At 48.0% G+C, this 22098-nt stretch overlaps 1 pseudogene; it reads right to left on the reverse strand.

The window, feature by feature from the left end:
- The window catches only part of LOC146341770 (vomeronasal type-2 receptor 26-like), a 35987-nt pseudogene that overhangs the window by 12399 nt on the left and 1490 nt on the right, over nt 1-22098 (reverse strand).

A 22098-nucleotide genomic window follows, 5' to 3' on the forward strand; every position in this document is an offset into this window, starting at 1 on the left:
ATTCCGTGTCTTGCACTCTGGGATGATCAAGAAGAGCTCCTGGCCTTCTTCTCTGTGACAACCTTTCAAGAACTTGAAGAGCGCTATCATATCCCCTCAGTCTTCTCTTCTCAAGGTTAAACATGCCCAGTTCTTTCAGTCTCTCTTCATAGGGCTTTGTTTCCAGTCCCCTGATCATCTTTATTGCCCTCCTCTGAACCCTCTCCAGTTTGTCTGCATCCTTCTTAAAATGTGGTGCCCAGAACTGGACACAGTACTCCAGATGAGGCCTAACCAGAGCTGAGTTGAGGAGAACTAGTACTTCATGGGATTTGGAAGCTATGCTTCTATTAATGCAGCCCAAAAGAGCATTGGCCTTTTTTGCAGCCACATCACATTGTTAGCACGTATTCAGCTTGTCATCGACAACAATTCCAAGATCTTTCTCGCTTGTAGTGTTGTTGACCCACGGATTCCCCATCATGCAACTGTGCATTTGGTTTCTTTTTCCTAGGTGCAGAACTTGGCATTTATCCCTATTAAATGTCATTCTGTTGTTTTCTGCCCAGCGCTCCAGTCTATCCAGATCACTTTGAATTTTGTTTCTGTCTTCCAAAGTATTAGCTCTCCCGCCCAATTTGGTGTCATCTGCAAATTTGATCAGCATTCCCTGCACCTCCTCCTCCAAGTCATTCATAAAAATGTTGAAGAACACTGGGCCCAGGACTGAGACCTGCGGTACCCCACTCATTACCTCTCCCCAGTTTCAGAAGGTCCCATTTAAAAGCACTCTCTGAGTCCGATTGTGTAGCCAACTGTGGATCCACTGGATCGTTGATTCATCTAGTCCACTTTGAGCTAGTTTGCTCATCAGGATATCATAGGGCACTTTGACCAAAGCTTTGATGAAGCAGAGGTATATGATGTCTACAGCATTCCCACGGTCCACAAGGGAGGTTACTTGATCAAAAAATGAGATCAGATTCATCTGTCTGTACTCGTTCATGACAAATCCATGTTGGCTTTGAGTAATCACTAGGGATGTACAAAAGAGACTTACCTTTTCGCGGATTCTGTTCATGGGGGGGGGAGGCATTCCGTCCCTCCCCCCAGAATCCTTGATGGCTGGCTGTGCTCCATGGTGGCTCTACGGAGCAGCTGGCCAGGCCCAGGCTAGGGCCATCCGCAGCCGGATTTCTGGCCGCGGAGGGCTCTGGGTAACAAATAAAAAAAGCATATGCAAATGGTGGCGGCTACGGCCACCGCCATTTGCATTCCTTATTTTTCACCACCTTAGTCTACGTCAATATTAACATAGACTAAGACAAAGAAAAGAAAGGGGAATGCAAATAGCGTAGTGGGCGCTATTTGCATTCCCCTTTCTTTTCTTCGTCTAAGACTACGTAAATATTGACATAGACTAAGGCGGTGAGAAATAAGGAATGCAAGTGGCGGTGGCCGTAGCCACCAACATTTGAGTACGCGTTTGTTTGTTTTTTAACCCAGATGTGATAGGCGACGTAAATCTTTACGTCGCCTATCACGTCTATGGGGGGTGGGGGAAGACACAGACTGCAAATGGCAGCTGCGGCAGCTAGGGATGGCGGAGAATTTCTCCCCGAAACTTCGGGGGGCCAAGCGCCAACGTGTTCGGCCCCCCGAACAAGTTTCGGGGAGAAATCCTCCGCACCCCCCCTGCCCCCCGCCCCCTCCGGGACGGGACTTACCTTCCCTGAATGTCCCTCCCGGCGGCGGGTCCGGCTGGCGGTTCGTCCGGTGTTCGAGCGGGGCGGGAGCGGCAGCCGGTCTTTCGATCGGCTGCCGCCTCCGCCATTGCAATGAAAGAAAAAAAACAAAACACGTCCCCTGATAGGCTACGTGACGATTCACGTGGCCTATCACGGCAAGATTTGCAAAGTCAGCCGTGATAGGCTACGTGAATCGTCACGTAGCCTATCACGGGTGACTTAAAAAAGAAAAAAAGCGCGTACGCCAATGGCGGCCCCCATAGGGAGCCGCCATTCCCCTTCCTTATTTGGTCGCTGTAGTCTATGTCAATGTTTACGTAGACTACGGCGAAAATAAGGGCAACGCAAATAGCGTTGCCCTTATTTTCGCCGTAGTCTACGTAAACATTAACGTAGACTACAGCAACTAAATAAGGAACGCGAATGGCGGCTCCCTATGGGGGCCGCCATTCGCGTACGCGTTTTTTTTTTTTAAAGTTACCCGTGATAGGCTACGTGACGATTCACGTAGCCTATCACGGCTGACTTTCCAGATCTAGCCGTGATAGGCTACGTGAATCGTCACATAGCCTATCAGGGGACGTTGTTTTTTTTTTTTTTTACTTTCGTGTTCGCGGCCGGGCGAGGTGGGAAGCCTCCTCCCCGGCCTGAATTTCGGCCGGGCGAGGCGGGAAGCCTCCCCCCCTGGCCTGAATTTCGGCCGGGCGAGGCAGGAAGCCTCCCCCCTCGGCCTGAACTTCGCGGGGGGAGCAGCGAAGCGCTCCCCCCCACCGCGAACAAGCTGCGAGAAAAGGTAAGTGACTTTCGTCCACCCCTAGCGGCAGCCGTTCGGAAGACCAGCCGCCCCCACCCCCGCCGAAGCTGCCACTGGAGCCGCTGCCATCCGGAACATCTGCCCCAGGTAAGTCTCGTCCCAGGGGGGATCCGCAGGGGGCGGCGGGGTGGCAGGCCATTCCACGATGGCTTTCGGGGGGCCAAATGCACTGGCATTCAGCCTCACCGAGATACGTTGCGGAATTCTCTGACATCCCTAGTAATCACGGCATTGTTTTCAAGGGGCTTCCAGATGGATTGCTTTATCGTCTGCTCCAGAATTTTCCCAGGGATTGATGTCAAACTGACTTGTCTGTAATTCTCAGGTTCCTCCTTTTTACCCTTTTTGAAGATAGGGACAACATTAGCCTTCCTCCAGTCATCTGGCACTTCCCCATCCTCCATGATTTCTCAAACAGAATAGACAGCGGTTCTGAGAGTTCTTCTACCAGCTCCTTTATTACTCCAGGATGCAGCTCATCTGGCCCGGGAGATTTGAACTCATTCAAAGTAATGAGGTGTTCCTTGACCATATGCCTATCGATCTCAAGCTGCAATCCTGCCCCTTCAGCCTTTGCCAGGGGGGTCATAGACCCTCTTTTGGGAGAAGACTGAGCCAAAGTAGATATTGAGCACCTCTGCCTTTTCTTTGTCATCTGTTATCATTTTGCCATCCTTATTTAATAGCTGAACAACCATTTCTTTCCTCTGTCTTTGACTATGCACGTAGCTGAAGAAAGCCTTTTTGTTGTTTTTAGCATCCTTCGCTAACCTCAGCTCATTCTCAGCTTTAGCCTTCCTGACGCCATCCCTGCAATTCTGTGCTACCTGCCTGTACTCTTCCTTTGTTACTTGGCCTTCTTTCCACTTCCTATATGTGTCCTTTTTTGTTTTCAGGTCATCCCTAAGCTTTTTGTGAAGCCACATTGGCTTCTTCTGTTGTCTTCCACCTTTTCTTCTTGTTGGAATTGTTTGTGATTGTGCCTTGAGAATTTCCTTTTTTAAAAGCTCCCACCCATCTTGGACTCCTTTTCTCGTTAGCGTTGCTTACCATGGGACCTTACTGATCATTGTTCTGAGTTTATTAAAATCAGCTCCTAAAATCCAGGGTACGCGTTTGACTACACTCGGCTTTTGCTTCCCTTAGAACCAAGAACTGAAGTACAACATGGTCGCTTTCCCCCAGAGTTCCTGTAACTGCTACTTGATCCACTAAGTCATCTCTGTTGGTTAGGATCAAGTCAAGGATAGCCGATCCCCTAGTTCCTTCCTCTACTTTCTGTAGGAGGAAGTTATCTGCCACACAAGTCAGGAATTTCCTGGAGGGGTCATGTTTTGCAGAATTTGTCTCCCACTTTTTGTGCCACTTTTTGCTTCCAAAAGAATTCCCTGCTTGCTCCTCCAAAATCATTACCTATCTACTTCTTATTTGGACAATGTATGGCATAGTGTGTGTGTGCGCGTGTGTGCGTGTGTGCACGTGTGCACGTGTGTTCAAAAGAAATAGTACTTTTAAAACTGATTTGTGACTTGAGCATGTGGGGAATACCTTTGGTATGTTAAAATGGATTTGTGAGTGTGTGTGGAAAAGATTGATTTTGATTCTTGGTTGCTCCATGTCATATTCATTTTTTTAAAGGAAAAATGTGATTTTTTTTTTTATCACAGTGGCCACATGAATTCATTTTTAAAAAGCATTTGTGTGTGTCTTTGAATGCTGGGCAGCCATGCTGAATGGGGCATGCTGGGAATTGTAGGACCTTTTTCTATCTAAGGACACAATCCTATGGGGATAGGCGGCTGCCTTCGAAATTGGAGGGGACTGCCTATCCAGTACATGGCAGGAGAAACATGGAGGGGATTGTTCCCTCCACGCTTCTCTTGCCCTGCATTTGCGGCTAGACAGTCCATTTTGGCCGTCTAACTGTGAGAAGGTGGAGGGGGGAAGAGGCTGCTGGATGACACATAGGATGTGTCGTACTGGCATTTCCGCCTTCCTCACCCCAGAATGCCCCCCAGAACGCCCCGTTTTGGCCATTCCATGCCCCTCTTTGGAGTGCAGAGCATGGGGCTGTTCCACGCGAGGCAGCGTGGAAGGGGCGGAAGGTCACTTCTCTGGGAACTGACTTCAGAGCACAGGCTCTGAGGTCAGTTCTCGGAAAACCATATATCCTATGGCCGTCTAGCCGCTGGCCAGCAGCCATAGGATTGCTCCCTAAATAACCTATTCTTGCACCCATATATGCATAAGATGGATTGTTGTGCTGCTTCTCAGCATTGTTACTTGTGAGTAGGCATGCAGCTTTGGGAGATGTTTTGTATTGGATATGCAAAGCAAAGGATTTTGGATGTTCTGAGAACTTGCTGCTGTGTTCCAAGGGCTGCTTTTCTGTGTTACTCTGACAATTCTTCTTCTTCTTCCTATTATTGTTTTTTTAATTATAATTATTATTATTATTATTGATGATGATGATGTGTGGCAGTGTGGATTCCCCTCTCCTGCTCATGTTCTTAAAGTCACTTGATTATCTGTGCAATAGGAGTTGCTGCTGGAGCAGGAGAATGTGTGTCGAAAGAAGTGCTTTCGTACGGGGTGTGTTGTGTGGTTCTTCCTCCACCCCACTCCTCTCACACTTGGGCCTCATGACTTCAAAGTGTGGAATATCATTGCTATTGTTGTTGTTCTCGCAACATGCAAAAGGATGTTTGGTTTGGATGTCCTCAGAACTTGCTGCTGTATCTGACTATGGGTTACATCAGCACTGCGAAGTAGCCCATAGTTGTTATACCAATCTTGTTGGAAAAGAGAGTAATGGATGACATCACGGCAGTGTAGTCCAGAGTTGTCATCTAGTATGCTAGTGGACTGTTCTTCTTTCCCCTATTTTTTAAGTTTTTTGTTTAGGGAAATGCAGTCAAAGGACTGTGAAGTATTTAATGAAAAGGAGGTTAGTTTCCTTCATTAAGTACTTCCAGCATTTAATTTTTTCTGACCTCACAGTTTACAACCACCCCCGCCACCCCATAACTATATGTACTGTATATAAACCTGAAAATCCCCATTATATTCCATGCATCTGATGAAGTGAAGTCCATGAAAGCTTGAGCCAGGATAAATTCGTTAGTCTTTAAGGTGCCACGTAACACTTTCTTGGTTTTGCTGTTAACAAAGCCATTTATTGTGCGCCTGTCATTCCCTAGCCATGGTTGTTTACAGTGTCATGGCCCTCCAGTTGTGCTTCTGTTTCTAGAGAGCACTTCCGGTGAGTTTTTGGAGATCAGTAGAAGTAGAGTGTTATTTGTTAAATGAAAGAAAGCAGGTATTTTACCTGTATATTTGCACTGTTCCACTGTACCACAGTGCCACCTAGAGGTTATGAAGCAGAAAAGCAGGAAAGGAAACTTTCCTTCTGTTCACTTGCATCTCAATCCTATGCTGCAACTGAAAATAGATACAGGAGCTTAACAGCTGATTAACAGCCTCATGTAAAAAAGCTCAAATTTATTTGAGGTGATTGTCAGGCAGAAGATGGAGCCATACCGTTGGGGCATATGCAAAGCAAGAGGATGTCCCCCCCCCCAATTTTGAATGTTTAATATGAGTTACAAGAGATGTTCAGGCCTCCTCTCCAGGGCTTCGATAAGACAAATTTCCAAATGGGATACTGGATACATCTTGTCTCTATTGTGGTTGTTGTTTATTCAGTCAGTCGCTTCTGACTGTTTGTGACTTCATGGACCTGCCCATGCCAGAGCTTCCTGTCGGCCGTCGCCACCCCCAGCTCCTCCAAGGTCGGGTCCGTCACCTCCAGAATATCATCCATCCATCTTGCCCTTGGTCGGCCCCTCTTCCTTTTGCCTTCCACTTTCCCTAGCATCAGCATCTTCTCCAGGGTATCCTGTCTTCTCATGATGTGGCCAAAGTACTTCAGTTTTGCCTTTCATATCATTCCCTCAAGTGAGCAGTCTGGCTTTCTTTCCTGGAGTATGGACTGGTTTGATCTTCTTGCAGTCCAAGGCACTCTCAGAATTTTCCTCCAGCACCACAGTTCAAAAGCATCCATCTTCCTTTGCTCAGCCTTCCTTATGGTCCAGCTGTCGCAGCCATAGGTTACTATGGGGAATACAATTGCTTGAACTATGTGGACCTTTGTTGTCAGTGGGATGTCTCTGCTCTTCACTATTTTATCAAGATTTCTCATTGCTGTCCTCCCAAGAAGTAAATGTCTTCTGATTTCCTGGCTGCAGTCAGCATCTGCAGTAATCTTTGTGCCTAGAAAGACAAAGTCTGTCACTGCCTCCAAGTTTTCTCCCTCTATTTGCCAGTTATCAATCCAGCTGGTTGCGATAATCTTGTTTTTTTTTTGAGGTTTAACTGCAACCCAGCTTTTGCACTTTCTTCTTTCACCTTCGTCATGAGGTTCCTTAGCTCCTCCTCGCTTTCAGCCATCCAAGTGGTATCATCTGCATATCTGAGATTGTTATAGGGATGGCAAGAGAATTCCGCCATGGATCTCGGTGAGGCTGAATGCCAGTGCATTCCCCCGAACTCTGTGGCGGAACGCCTTCCACCCCCCCCGCCACCCTGCGGATCCACCCCGGGACGAGACTTACCTGGGGCGGATCTTCCGGGCAGCGGTGGCTCCGGCGGTGGCTTCGGCGGTGGCGGCGCCTCGACTTCCGGCCAGCTGCCACCTCCATTTCCACTCTTGCTAAAAAAAAAAAAAGATGGAATAGGCTACGTAAAGATTTACGTAGCCTATCATGGCTGGGTTTTAAAAAAAACATGACGTGATAGGCTACGTAAATCTTTACGTAGCCTATCATGGCTAGATTTAAAAAAAAATGCGTATGCAAATGGCAGTGGCTACGGCCAATGCCATCTGTGTTCCTTATTTTTGCCATCTTAGTCTACAAAATATTTACGTAGACTAAGACGGCAAAAATAAGGGGAACGCAAATTGCATCCACTACGCTATTTGCGTTCCCCTAATTTTTGCAGTCTTAGTCTACGTAAATATTTACGTAGATTAAGATGGCAAAAATAAGGAACGTAAATGGCAGCAGCCGTAGCCGCTGCCATTTGCGTACGCAGGTTTGTTTGTTTTTTCCCCAGAGCCCTCCGTGGCCAGAAAGCCGGCTGCGGACGGCTGTGGCCTGGCTGGGCCTGGCTAGCTGCTCCGCGGAGCTGCCGCCGAGCACAGACAGCAACGGAGGATTCCGGGGGGGGGAATGAATTGCCTCCCCCCCTGTCGAGGATTCTGGGGGGAGGGATGGAACTCCTTATTGTGCAATAAGAAGTTTGTGATCTGAACTACAATCAGCTCCAGGTCTTGTTTTTACCGACTGCTAGGGATGTCAAAGAATTTCTCCACGAAACTTCAGGGGGCCGAATGCCAACGCATTCGGCCCCCCGAAATAGGTGGAGAAACAGTCCACCCCCCGTCCTCCCCGGGATGGGACTTACCTTCGGCAAATGTCCCTTGCAGTGGCGGCTCCCGGCAGCGGTTCGGTGGTGGGGCAGCGGCGGCTGGTCTTCCAACTGGCTGCTGCTGCCGCCATTTCCAAGTTAAAAAAAAAACACCAACAAACGTGATAGGGTACGTAAAGATTTACGTAGCCTATCACGGCTAGATTTTCAAAAAACACCGTGATAGGCTATGTAAAAGTTTACGTAGCCTATCATGGCTGACTTTGGGGTGGAAAAAAAGCATATAGGCAAATGGAGGTGCCCATGGGCGCTGCCATTTGCATTCCTTATTTGGGCACGTCTAGTCTACGTAAATATTTTCCATAGACTACGGTGAAAATAAGGGCAACGCTGTTTGTGTTGCCCTTATTTTTGCCGTAGTCTACGTAAATATTTACGTAGACTAGACGTGCCCAAATAAGGAACGCAAATGGCGGCGCCCATGGGCGCCGCCATTTGCGTACGTGCTTCCCCCCCCAAAGTCAGCCGTGATAGGCTACGTAAGGATTTACGTAGCCTATCACGGATGATTGCAGGGACGAAAACGGCGGTGGCTACGGCCGCTGCCATTTGCATCCCGGCAGGAGACAAGATTCGCGGCCGGGCAGACGGGGCGCTCCCCCCCAGCCAGAATTTCGGTGGGGAGGGACGGGGCGCCTCCCCCCCACCAATAATTTTGGGAGGAGAAATGGAGCACCTCCCACCCACCGCGAAGCAAGCTGCGGGACCAGGTAAGGGACTTTCGTCCATCCCTACCGGCGACTGCATAGATGTCCACCACCTTTGGCTACAAAGGATGTAGTCAATCTGATTTTGGTGTCGACCGTCTGGTGAAGTCCATGTATAAAGTCGTCTCTTAGGTTGTTGGAAGAGAGTGTTTGTTATGCACAGTGAGTTCTCTTGGCAAAATTCTATCAGCCTATGTCCTGCTTCACTTTGTTCTCCCAGACCATGCTTGCCTGTAATTCCAGGTGTCGTTTGACTACCCACCTTAGCATTCCAATCTCCTGTAATGAAAATAACATCTTTTTTTGGCATACTATCCAGTAGGTGCTGCAGATCCTCATAAAACTGATCTACCTCTGGTTCTTCAGCATCTGTGGTTGGGGTGTATATTTGGATCACTGTGATGTTAAATGGCTTATAGAGATGTACGAAAATCACTTACCTGTTCGCGGATTATGCTGATGGTGGGGTGGGAGTCATTCTGTCCCTCCCCCCGGAATCCTGGATGGGGGGGAGGTGCTCTGTCCCTTCCCCCAGAATCCTGGATGGGGGGGGAGGCACTTCGTTCCTCCACCCCCCCCCCCGTAATCCTTCTTGGCCGGCTGTGCTCCTCGGCGGCTCCGCAGAGCAGTCGGCTAGGCCCAGCCAGCTAGGCCACCACCCGGAAGATCTGCTCCAGGTAAGTCTCGTCCTGGGGGGACCCGCGGGGTGGGGGTGGGGGGTGGCAGGCCATTCCCCCACAGATTTCGGGTTGCTGAATGCACTGGCATTTGGCCTCCCCAAGATCCATGGTGGAATTCTCTGCCATCACTAATGGCTTACTCTGAATTCGAATTAAGATCATTCTGTCATTGTTTGGATTGTATCCAAGCACTGCGTTAGCCACTTTATTAATAATTATGAAGGCTACTCCATTTCTTCTGTGGTCCCCTTGTCCACAGTAGTAGATCTGGTGGTCATTTGATGTGAAGTGGCCCATTCCAGTCCATTTCAGTTCACTGACACCCAAAACGTCTGTATTTAATCTTCACATCTCCTCAATAACTACATCCCATTTGCCTTGGCTGATAGTTCTTACATTCCATGTTCCTATGGTGTGTTGATCTTTAGAACATCAAATTCGTCGTTCACCACCAGCACCATCGGCTGCTAGCCATCCTTGCGGATTTGAGCTAGCTGTGTCATCACATCTGGGGCTAGTTGAACTTATCCTCTGTTCCTCCCCAGTAGCATTTTGACCATCTTCCTGGGAGTCCCATCTTTCGATGGTATACTGACATATCTCTCGTTGTACTGATCCATTTAGTTTTCATGGCAAGAATACCGGGGTGGGTTGCCGTTTCCTTCCCCAGGGATCGTATTTAGTCTGACCTCTCTGCCATGACCTTCCAGTCTTGGGTGTCCCTTCACAGTTTAGCTCATGACGTCATTGAGGTGCTCAAGCTCCAGCACCACAACAAGGTAACGATCTCCTTTGCTGAAGGTTTCTATTTTACAGGTATGTAAATGTGTGGTCAGTGTACATGTTAGCTAGATTTATCATGAACATATTGCAAGACAATTATGTTTTTCTAGTGTATAATCACTTCGTCTGTTTTATTACATTTGTGTCTTGCCTTTCCTCTAGGAATGAATGTTCTCTCCATTTTTATACTCACAGTAATCATGTGAGGCAGGTTATAGTTGGTGAAGAGCTGAAAATTGAGATATTGGTATCAAGTAAGGTGGCAAAACTTCATTATGATTTTTTTAAAGGTGTGTGTCTCTAGATTCTATTGTCATGTGATAGCCTATTCTGAATGCTTCAGCTTTTTATATTGTCAGCAAGATGGCCAAAGCCATCTTTTTCTAACTTTGTAATGTATGGACCAAGTGTCCGGTTTAAAATATTAAAACTGCATTGGAAAGCAAGTGAATGCTCTTAGAAATTATAATAATGATCCTATCAGTTACCATTTTTATGGTATAAGCTATAAATTAAGAAAATGTTAGACCATTTGCGAGCAGAGATGGGTTAAAGAAGATGCAGACAACAAGCTTGGGTTGAAAATTGGGCCACATTTACTGAAATACCTGCAAAGGGGTAACTAGGACGGGCATCTAACTGTGTCAGTGGCTAGCTGGCACTTCATGGATGAAAACACAACCAGCCTGAGGGGTGGCGGTGATCTCGCCCCTTCTGGGGGAGGTAGACCTTCCGGTGTCACCCCCAACCCGGTGCCGCACAACACCTGGGTGAGTGAGTAGGGTTGGTCTCCCAGGCAACCCTTATCCCCCCACCGAGCCGCACAACACGTTCAGGGGGCCTCAGGCATCACCGGTCACCATAAAGTGCCTCTGCATGCACACCATCCCTACTTTCCTGTTTTGCCCGTCCTAGCCGCCAACTAGAATGTGACCAATGATATAGACCATATTCCCTTACAGGACACACTAAATCTGCAAAACAGTGTGACGTAGGTGAAAAAGACTCACAGTAATAGGCCAATCAAACTGTGAGCCAAAAAATTCCAAAAATTTTATGGAATGCCGACCGTGGCATTCCATAAAACCCATAACGCCCTGACGGGGCATAACCCATTGACTTGCTTTTGGCCGTGGGCCACTGCCGTGCCCTTGCCATACCGATCAGTTTGATCACCAAATGCATAAGTGGGTTACATTGGGACAGACCTGTACCTTGAAGTATATCAAGGCCCTCTGGGACAAGCCAGACTTGAGAGCCCAGACCAACCCTGAATTCCTAAGGGGGGCTTGAAAAAGGCTGTTAAGGCTGCTGCGTGGAAAAGGAAAATGTCTTACTGGAAAGCGCAAATGGAGGGCCCTTACCCCTTGAGCCCAAAAGGGTATCCGGGGAGAGAGGGTGGCTAAAATCTACTAAAGCAGGCAACATCTGTGCCCAACCCTATATTGCAAGCCGAACCCTAAAATCTGACATGGAGTCAGTGAATCCCACTGTTGTGGGCTGGAAGGCTAAACGGCCAGCTTGCGACTTATGGTCCCAGATAATTTGTTGTTCCTTAAGGAGACACAAAATAGCAGCCAATGATCTATAGGTAAGGGCCATGAATCCTATCGCTGAAGCTTTGCCTAAGGCACGGCATACCCTACCTGCTCTGTCGCAGGCAGGTCCTGTACTGGGAGCTATGGAATGCAGGATGGCATGTCTGGCTTTAATCTCCCAGTCTCCCATAGTACTGCAAGGATGGGATCTGGGAATGGACGCACCCGTGGGGCTAAGGCCCGGACGTCGTTGGCCTGATTTCATGACAAAACATTGACAATTGGGTTTACCTAACCAGGGACATGGCGGACCCAGAACCAGATGTTGTTACACCGACACTGGAGCACGAACACACTGACACATGACTTGACCCTCCTATTACAGGAGGATGGAGAATGAATAACATGTCCATGTTGTCATATCGAAGGGGGGTTACTGACTTGGCTATGAGGTCAGCCAAAATGTTCTTGGTGGCGGTGGCCCCCACTCTAAATGTTTACATAGACTAAGACATGCCAAAATAAGCCATGCCAAAATAAGGAACGCAAATGGCGGCGCCCATGGGCGCCGCCATTTACGTGCATGCGCTTTTTTTCCCTTTAAATCAGCCGTGATAGGCTACGTAAAAATTTACGTAGCCTATCACGGTGTTTTTTAAAAATCTAGATGTGATAGGCTTGTAAATCTTTGCATAGCCTATCATGTTTTTTGTTTTTTTTTAACTGGGAATGGAGGTGGCGGAAGCCGGTCAGAAGACCGGCCGCCGCCACCGCCGAACCGCTGCCAAACCACCGCCGCCAACACCACCAGGAAGATCCGCCCAAGGTAAGTCCCATCCTGGGAGGGGCGAAGGGGGCAGACCGTTCTGCCACTGATTTCGGGGGGCTGAATGCGCTGTCATTCGGCCTCCCTGAGATTCGTGGTGAAATTCTCTGACATCCCTATCGGCATGCATATGTTTTTATTTACAAATGTTACATTGTTATCATTTCACAACTACTGACATTTAGTCAGACAGACAGAGATGGCGATTCGGTCATTGATTGGATGCATGAACCACAAGCACTTACAGTAGTTTTGGAGATGTTGTCAGGCAAGTGTGTGCATTCCCATCCCCAGACAAACCACTCATGCCTATCTAGGGATGTACGAAACCACTTACCTGTTTCGTAAGTGGCATCCACGGTGTAGGGGGGATGGGCTCCATCCCTCCCCCCAAAATCCTCCCTGGCTGGCTCCACTCCACTGCGACTCCACGGAGCCACCGGCCGGGTGCATCCGCAGCTGGACATCCGGCTGCAGCAGGTCTGCAGCTGCAAATGGCGGCCGGTGTAGCGACCACCATTTGTGTCCCTTCGCTGAGCCGTGATAGGCTATATAAATATTTAAGTAGCCTATCACGGCAAAAGAAAAGACAGGGATTCAAATGGCATAGCGGCCGCCATTTGCATTCCTGCCTTTTGCCGTTATAGGCTACATAAGTATTTACATAGCCTATCATGGCCTCTGCAGGGACACAAATGGTGTCCCTGCATTAGCCGTGATAGGCTATCTAAATACTTACGTAGTCTATCACGGCCATTCGAAGGAAGGTGAATGGCAGCCGCAGCCGCGGCTACCATTTGCGGAGCACCGGATGGCCGAGACCAGGTAGGCTCCGTTCCGGGCCCATTTTGCAGGATGGCAAAGGGGGTTTCTTCGTTCTGCCATGGATTCTGGGGGGGGGGGCAAATTCACTGGAATTCAGCCTCCCTGGAATCCATGGCAGAATTCTCCAACATCCCTATGCCTATCCAATAGGGATGTCAGAGAATTCTACCACGGATCTTGATGAGGCTGAATGCCAATGCATTCGGCCCCCTGAAATCCATGGCGGAATGAAGCCCCCACCCCCCCATCCCACAAAAGACATGCAAAATGGAGCACTTACCTGCTGCCGTCCGCATTGACTTGCGAATGGCGGCCACGCTGTGGCCGCCATTGGCTTCCTCATCATAGTTGTGATAGGCTACATAAATAATTACGTAGCCTATCACGGCTAACGCAGGGATGCCATTTGCGTCCCTGCGGAGGCCGTGATAGGCTACGTAATTATTTACGTAGCCTATCATGGCAAGCTAAAAAAAAACAGCGTATGCAAATAGTGACGGCTACAGTGGCTGCCATTTGCATTCCCATTTTTTCGCTGTTTTAGCCTACGTAAATATTTACGTAAGCTATTACGGCAAAGAAAAAGGGGAACGCAAATAGTGTAGTGGGTGCTATTTGAGTTCCTTTTTTTTCCCGCCGTAACGGCCTACGTAAATATTTACATAAGCTATTACAGAGAAAAAAAGGGGAACGCAAATAGCATATTCGGCGCTATTTGCGTTCCTTTTTTTTTCTCGCCGCAATAGCTTACATAAATATTTACATAGGCTGAAGCTGCGGGAAAAAAAGGAATGCCAATGGCGCTCACTATGATATTTGCGTTCCCCTTTTTTTCGCCGTAATAGCTTACGTAAATATTTACGTAGACTAAAACAATGAAAAAAAGGGAATGCAAATGACAGCCGCCGTAGCCGCCGCCATTTGTGTACGCTGTTGTTGTTTTTTCTGCAGGCTGCCCAGCGGCCAGATTTCTGGCTGCGGGTGGCCCTGGCCGCCGGCTCCGCAGAATCTCCGCAGAGTGGAGCCGGCCAGATTAGGATTTTGAGGGGAGGCGCAGAGTGACTCCCCCCACAGCAAATCACCCTGTCGAAAAGGTAAGTGACTCTCATACATCTAAGGATGGACGAAAGTCCCTTACCTGGTCCTGCAGCTGTTTTCGGTGGGGGGGAGGCGCTCCGGTTCTCCCCCCAAAATTCTTGGCCGAGGGGAGGCGCCCCGCCTCTCCCTGCCAAAATTCAGGATGGGGGGAAGGCGCCCCATCCCTCCCCGCCGAAATTCTTGCTGGGGGAGCGCTTCACCTCTCTGGCCATGACAGAAAAAAGTTATGTAAAAAAAAAAACACGTGATAAGCTACGTAACGATTTACGCAGCCTATCATGGCTAGATTTTCAAAGTCAGCCGTGATAGGCTACGTAAATCATTACATCATTTGCGTTGCCCTTCTTTTCACCTTAGTCTATGTAAATCTTTATGTAGACTACCCGTGCCCAAATAAGGAACGCAAATGGTGGCACCCATGGGCGCCGCCATTTGTGTACGTGCTTTTTTTTTTCAAAGTCACCCATGATAGGCTACATAACGATTTACGTAGCCTATCATGGCTGACTTTGAAAATCTAGCCGTGATAGGCTACATAAATCGTTACGTAGCTTATCACTTTTTTTTTTTTTTTTACTTTACCGGGAAATGGAGGCGGCAGCAGCCAGTTGGAAGCCGCAACACCGCCGTAATACCGCCGGGACCCGCCGCCGAGAGGGAGATTTGCACGAGTTAAGTCCCATCCCAGGGGGGCGGGGGGTGGGGGGGCGGAGAATTTCCCCACCAATTTTGGGGGGCCGAATGAGTTGGCATTCGGCCTCCCAGAGATTCGTGGAGAAATTCTCTGACATCCCTACGTACATCCCTACTATCCAATGGACTTCCTTGCCCTGCTGTGTGCAAACTACAGTCATGTAGCAACCCTGAAAACAGATGTAGAGTTTGCGGATGAACCTGAGGACTCAGAAGAAGACTGCAGCGGTGAAAAACATTAAAATTAAAAGATTACATGTTAGTATTTCTGCGTTGAGACATTTCATCAAAGAACCCAAGTATACAATGCACAGGGAACTTTTTCACTTCAAGTTATAATCCTTCTTTTATATTCTACACCCTTCTCCATCTCCATTAAAACCAAATTCACCATTTTGCACACAATTCCAGGAAGGAAGGGAGCATCTGAATTGCCTGCTCCCTCCCCTTGCCAGGTGGATGCCTGAGTTGTGTCTAAGGAAATTAATCTGGGCAATGCTGGTTACTTCAGCCACTCTCTCTATATACAAGGAAGTGTTTGTCTGTATGTCCTTGATGGACTTGAAAACCATACATCTGATTGTTATGGTACTTCCAGGATTTGTTGCACCTCCACATGGGATGGCTGTAGGTATAGTGAAAATTTCATCCCCCACCTTGAAACACAAGGGTGGCCAATCAAAAACATTTAAGGATTTACTTCTTCAATTTAACCGTTTGTTTGTATATCCTCCAAGACTGTGAAACCTAGACACCCGAAACTTGCCATGCAGACCCGGGGTTATTCGACAGTGTACACCTGATGGTTATTTGTTTCTTAAAACTCATTACTTACAATTAATCTGAATGTGTCTGTGAGGCTGCAGTCAGCTGTACCACATTTAGGCAGTACGTGGCAGACTTCCTTAACCAGGACATAGTTCTGCAGTTCAGACAGTTTGAAGCTAGGAGGAAGTAGTCTGGGAGAAAGACTTATATAGCTGCCCCTCATCTTTTCTGCTGGGCAGCCCCCCCCTTCAAGGGGCTCTGGGGGTCACCATGGCAGGGGTTGTGCCTAGGGGCCAGGGCAGGCATAATGTGTCCAACTCTGCCAGCTGCGTAACTTTGCTTGAAGGCTTCGCTGTATCAAACTACATCCAGAACAAGTAGTCATGTGATAAAGAATTATAACTACTGGTTCTCATAGCCCAACCTAACTTGTGCATGGACTGCTATCCCTGTCAGCTCCCAATTCTAACTCAATTAATTCTGTTTCTCTCTTTTCTAGTGACACCAGATTAACAGCCAATTAACAACCTCAAGTAGAAAAGCTCAAAGTTTCTTTCAGTTGATGTTCAGGCAGAAGATGCAGGCACATGTGTGGGGCATATGAGAAGGCAGGGGATTTTTTCAAATGTTGACTGTTTAATATGAGTGATAAGAGTTGGTGTCAGTTGTCAGGCCCCCTCTCCAGGGATAAATTTATATCTAAGGGAGAATTTCCAGGTTGGATACTGGATACATCTTGTCTCTACTGCACATGCTTGTAAATGTGTGGTCATTTTACATGGTAGAAAGATTTATTATGGACATATTGTAGGGCAATTATGTTTTTCTAGTATATAATTATTTACTCTATTTTATTCTAATTGTGTTTTTCCCGTAGCCACATGATAGCGACCAGGCGTGCTGCTTCCACATGCTCACAGCTTCTGCTTTGCATCCAGTTTCACAGAAACCCCAGGAATGCCCCATTCCTGGTTGTTTGATATGACATCCATATCTGTAACTCTGAGGGACAAACACCCTAGAGTTTTAATCCAACAATGAATTATGTGAAAAACTCTGGTTTGTTTGCCCTACAACAACCTGGAGCTCTGGGTTGAGAGGCTAGTAGTAAAGCAGGGGGTTCACATCAAACTCTAAACCACACCCCATTTTCGAAGGTGACAGTTGCACTGTCCCCTGTTGAGATGGGAAGTCCTGCCCTAGCTGGAAGTCTGCCATATGCAATCAGCTGACCTGGTCATATGACCTTCAGGGTCACCTAATGGAGGTCATGTGACCTCTCTACAAACTCACCATGCCACCATGGACCAATAGGAATTGGTTTTAGAGCCCTAGGGGGTATGGGTGTGGAAATGGCTCACAAGGCCATTTCCAAGTTGCACCCGGATTGGCCCGATGGGTGTCACGTGACCCCTCTATGAACTTGCCATGCCACCGTGGACCAATAGGAAGAAGTCTTAGAGCCTGGCCCTGTAAGGTCACACTCCACAACCCCACTGACCAATAGGGACAGACTTGCCCGCAGAAAAACAGCCTTTTCTTTTTGCCCAGACATCTTTTCTGCACAGAGAACATGGAATGGCTAAAGAACTTGGAGTGGCCAAGAGTGACTGAGGGACCTTCAGGTTTTACTCATTCCTCGGTACCCTTGTGCATTCAGCCCAGAAAGATGGAAACTGCACCTATGACAACTGGAGCCATAAACATTAAAGCAGGGAAGGGAGCTGGTGTCACAGTGACTGTAACAGAAAGCTTACCTTTAGCTGTATTTCCCATGGGACAAAGAACTTTTCCTGAAACCAAGTTACAAGTGGCTCTCAGATCAGTAGGCTTACACACTGCATAAACCAGCCAGGATTCATTTTAAATGAAATAGGACCACGGTGTCTGAAGTGGATACACAATGGAAGCCGATTTAGTCAACATGAAGCAATTTTGTCAATACAACAATGGTTACAAGTATATTTTAACGGTGATAGACATTCTGTTTAAATATGCCTGGGCTTGCACGCTAAAAGGCAAAATGGGCAGGGAGGAGTCTGGAGCTTTTAAAGTGGTTTTCACACAAGACGGAAGACAGCCTATCAAAATACAGATGGATAAGAACTCTGACTTATAAGTCGATCCCCCACCATTACATCCAGTTGACTAAAGATGGAGGCTATAGGGATGTACAAAATTGCCCTTACCTGGCTCCGCTGAGTTCCGCTGGGGGGGGAGGCGCTCCATCCCTCCCCCGGCAATCCTCACTCAGGGGGACGCGCGTTGCGCCTCCCCACCGGAATCCTGGCCGGCTGGCTCCGCTCCGTGGGGATTCCATGGAGCCACCGGCCGGCTCCGCCAGCAGCTGGACATCCGGCCACTGGCTAGCAGGGACGCAAATGGCGGCCGTAGCCGCTGCCATTTGTGTCCCTGTAGTCAGCTGTGATAGACTACGTAAATCTTTACGTAGCCTATCACGTCTGACTTAAAAAAAAAAAATGCGCATACGCAAATGGCGGCAGCTACGGCCACCGCCATTTGCGTTCCTTATTTTGGGCCATCTCAGTCTATGTAAATATTTATGTAGACTAAGACGGTGAAAATAAGGGGAACACAAATAGCGTAGCGGACGCTATTTGCGTTCCCCTGTATTTTCGCCATCTTGGTCTATGTAAATATTTACTAGACTAAGATGGCCCAAAATAAGGAGCTTTCAAGGGCTCCTTGGAGGCCTCTCTCAGTCTAATCCAGTAGCCAAGTCCAGACACAGATGAAGGGATTCCTTTCAAAGCTTTATTCTTCTTTTACAACTTAACCACTATACCGTTTGCAACTAGATCTGAGCAGCACCGAACCTATGCGCTAAGTTGGAACAGTTGGTCCCCGTTTGAAAGGGAATTACTGGCAGACCCCTGAACTTAAGGACTAGGTAGAGTCCCTCCCCTTTTCCCTTGGATCCTCTGGTTGCAGCCTTTGTTTGCGCGCCAACCGGGCACTCCGCCTCCTTTCTGCACCCTCCATCTCGCGCTGCTCTCTGCGTCGGCGTTGCGCATCCACCAAGTTTCCTATCCACTCTCTGTTACTCCCTGGACTGCTATCTAACCTAGGAATGTTGGTGCGAGGAATCTCCGTCAGCTGTTGGCCCTGGGAAAGAGGAGCGCACTCCCCTCCCAGGAGCGACTGCTCTTCCTCAGAATCAGAACTACTCTGGGATTCTATGGGCTCAGTGTCCACCCTGACAGGAACGCAAATGGTGGCGGCCATAGCTGCCATTTGCGTACATGCTTTTTTAAAAAAAGTCAGACGTGATAGGCTACGTAAAGATTTACGCAGCCTATCACATCATTTTCTTTTTTAAACCTAGCCATGATAGGCTACGTAAATCTTTATGTAGCCTATCACATTTTTTTTTTTTTTCCCAGCACTGGAAATGGCGGCGGCGGCAGCCGGTCGGAAGACCAGCCGCCGCAGCCGCCGCTGCTGGAGCCGCCGCTGAAGCCACCGCTGCCTGGAAGATCTGCCCCAGGTAAGTCTCATCCCAGGGGGATCTGCAGGGGGGGCGGGGGGCAGGCCGTTCTGCCACAGAGTTCGGGGGGCTGAATGCACTGGCATTCGGTGTCACCGAGATCCGTGGCGGAATTCTCTGACATCCCTAGGAGGCTATGGGGTAATTTACCAGGCCTACTTCTGCATCTGCAGCGATGTTGCTTCCATCTTCATTGACAATTTTGCAGCACACATAGAGCAAGGTGTTATTTAGATCCATATAAGCTTCACCATTTCCTGTGATGAAGAAGTCTAGGGGTGCAGATTCTGTCAGGGCTGACAAGGGGGTTACTTGGATAAACAAACTTCTCTCAGTACTGGTGTGCGTAGGTCCAATGCTGAATAGATCCAATTCAGATTTAGTGCATTCTTCAGAGCCACAGTGGATAAAAGCCATGGTTGAGTATAATATATATCTCTTTTGGACGCAGCTGGACATCTCTTCTTTCTTACAACACGGCACTTCTGACTTCTCTTTCCTCTCACAGCTTATCTTTTAAGGAGGTGGGGTGGTCCAATCAATCTCACCTGTGATGCTTTTCTTTTTCGGCTCCTTTTCCTTTGAATATACACTAGGTCTGAGCCCTCTTGAGAAAGTGGATTGTTCACTCTATTTGGAACTGCATGAATAACATGGCCAGCCACATCTTTAGCAATATTACACGCAGCAGTCTTCATGTGGAGTCTGATGATGTCCAAGCCTCTTCTCAAAAGGGGAACTGCTTTTTGGAAAAGGCTCCTGAAAATCCCACCGATCCATGCTCTGTACATAACAGGGGCTCCGTGGAATCCTGGCAGTGCATTTCCAGCCTGGGCCCTATAATACCCCCTATACAGGGTAGGGTCACCATAGGTTTTTAGGATGACCATTTTAAGTTTTAAATACCTGGGATCTCCGGGGGTGAAAGTGCAGCTTCACAACCACCTTACCAAAACAAAATGGTACACTTTTGTTCTGATCTATCTTTATTTCAACAGTGATGGTGTCAATGTGATGATTACTCACAGGTATGTAGTGAGGCTTGTCATAACTAGGGATTTACGAAAGTCACTTACCTGGTCTCGCAGCTTGCTTCGTGGTGGGGGGGAGGCGCTTCACTTCTCCCCCTGAAGTTCAGGCCAGGGGGAGAGGCTTCCCGCCTCGCCCGGCCGAAATTCAGGCCGGGGAGAAGCGCCCCGTCTCCCCAGCCGCAAACTTCAAAGGAAAAGTAAAAAAAAAAAAAAAAAGCCCCGTGATAGGCTACGTAATGATTTACATAGCCTATCACAGCTAGATCTGCAAAGTCAGCCGTGATAGGCTATGTTAATTGTCACGTAGCCTATCACGGGTGACTTAAAAAAAAAAAAAGCACGTACACAAATGGCGGCCCCCATAGGGAGCCGCCATTTACGTTCCTTATTTGGTCCCTGTAGTCTACGTAAAGATTTATGTAGACTACAGCGAAAATAAGGGCAACATTTGCATTGCCCTTATTTTCGCAGTAGTCTACGTAAATCTTTACGTAGACTACAGGGACCAAATAAGGAAGGCGAATGGCAGCTCCCTATGGGGGCCGCCATTAGCATAAGTGCTTTTTTTTTTTTAAAGTCACCCGTGATAGGCTACGTGATGATTAATGTAGCCTATCATGGCTGACTTTGAAAATCTAGCCGTGATAGGCTACGTAAATCGTTACATAGCCTATCACAGGGGTGTTTTTTTTTTTTTACTTTTCTTGTAATGGCGGTGGCGGCAGCCGGTCGAAAGACCGGCTGCCGCCCCCGCCCATGACGAAGACCTGCCGAACCGCCGCTGGGACCCACCGCCGGGAGCGACATTCATGAAAGGTAAGTCCCATCCCGGGGGGGCGGGGGGGCGGAGAATTTCTCCCTGAACAACCTTCGGAGGACCGAATGCGTTGGCACTTGGCCCCCTGAAGTTTCGGGGAGAAATTCTCCCCCATCCCTAGATAACCAATGTTGACACATTTCCTGTTCTGTCCACACACCGGCACACACAGTACAGTAAGGGTACATAAAAGTCCCCAACCATCTGGTGCTCCACAAGGTCTGTGTAGATTTCTAAGGTGTTAAAGCCACCTGTAATGTCAGAATGTCCAGTTAATGGCCCCAATATGTGGATCAACTCTGTACTACCTAGTAAGCTATACAGTTCTGTGGCTTTAACAACAACTTTTCCAGACAACTCACTGTAGTGCATAATCACTTCCGGGCCACCCTGTTTATCTAGTATAATCTTGTTTATGTTTTCAACCAGATCAGGAATGCTCGCACAATAGCCACTGAGCAGAAAAAAGGTACATTTGCTTTTCCCTTGATGAATTTCAAATTGTGCATTGCTAGTTAGAGTGTACCAGCTGTGCGAGTATTGTTTCCCAACCAGATCCACTTCCCATGACCCAGGAAGGTCCAGAGATCTTACTAGGCATATAGTAAACATTGAGATGATGTTCTGTGGGAAAACCTCTGCACAGGCGTTACTAGGCAGGGTAATATAAAACCCACTGTCACCCATTCTGTTCTGAACTTCTATACAGGTTCACAAAGATCAGAAGCGTGCACCCAGCTGTTGAACTTGCTAGGCCAGCCTAACCATTTCACTAGGTGATACTTTCTCCTTC

This window comes from Heloderma suspectum, chromosome 6 (assembly GCF_057233095.1).
Source record: "Heloderma suspectum isolate Gila_16-S chromosome 6, 16-S_ref, whole genome shotgun sequence".
Lineage (NCBI taxonomy): Eukaryota > Metazoa > Chordata > Lepidosauria > Squamata > Helodermatidae > Heloderma > Heloderma suspectum.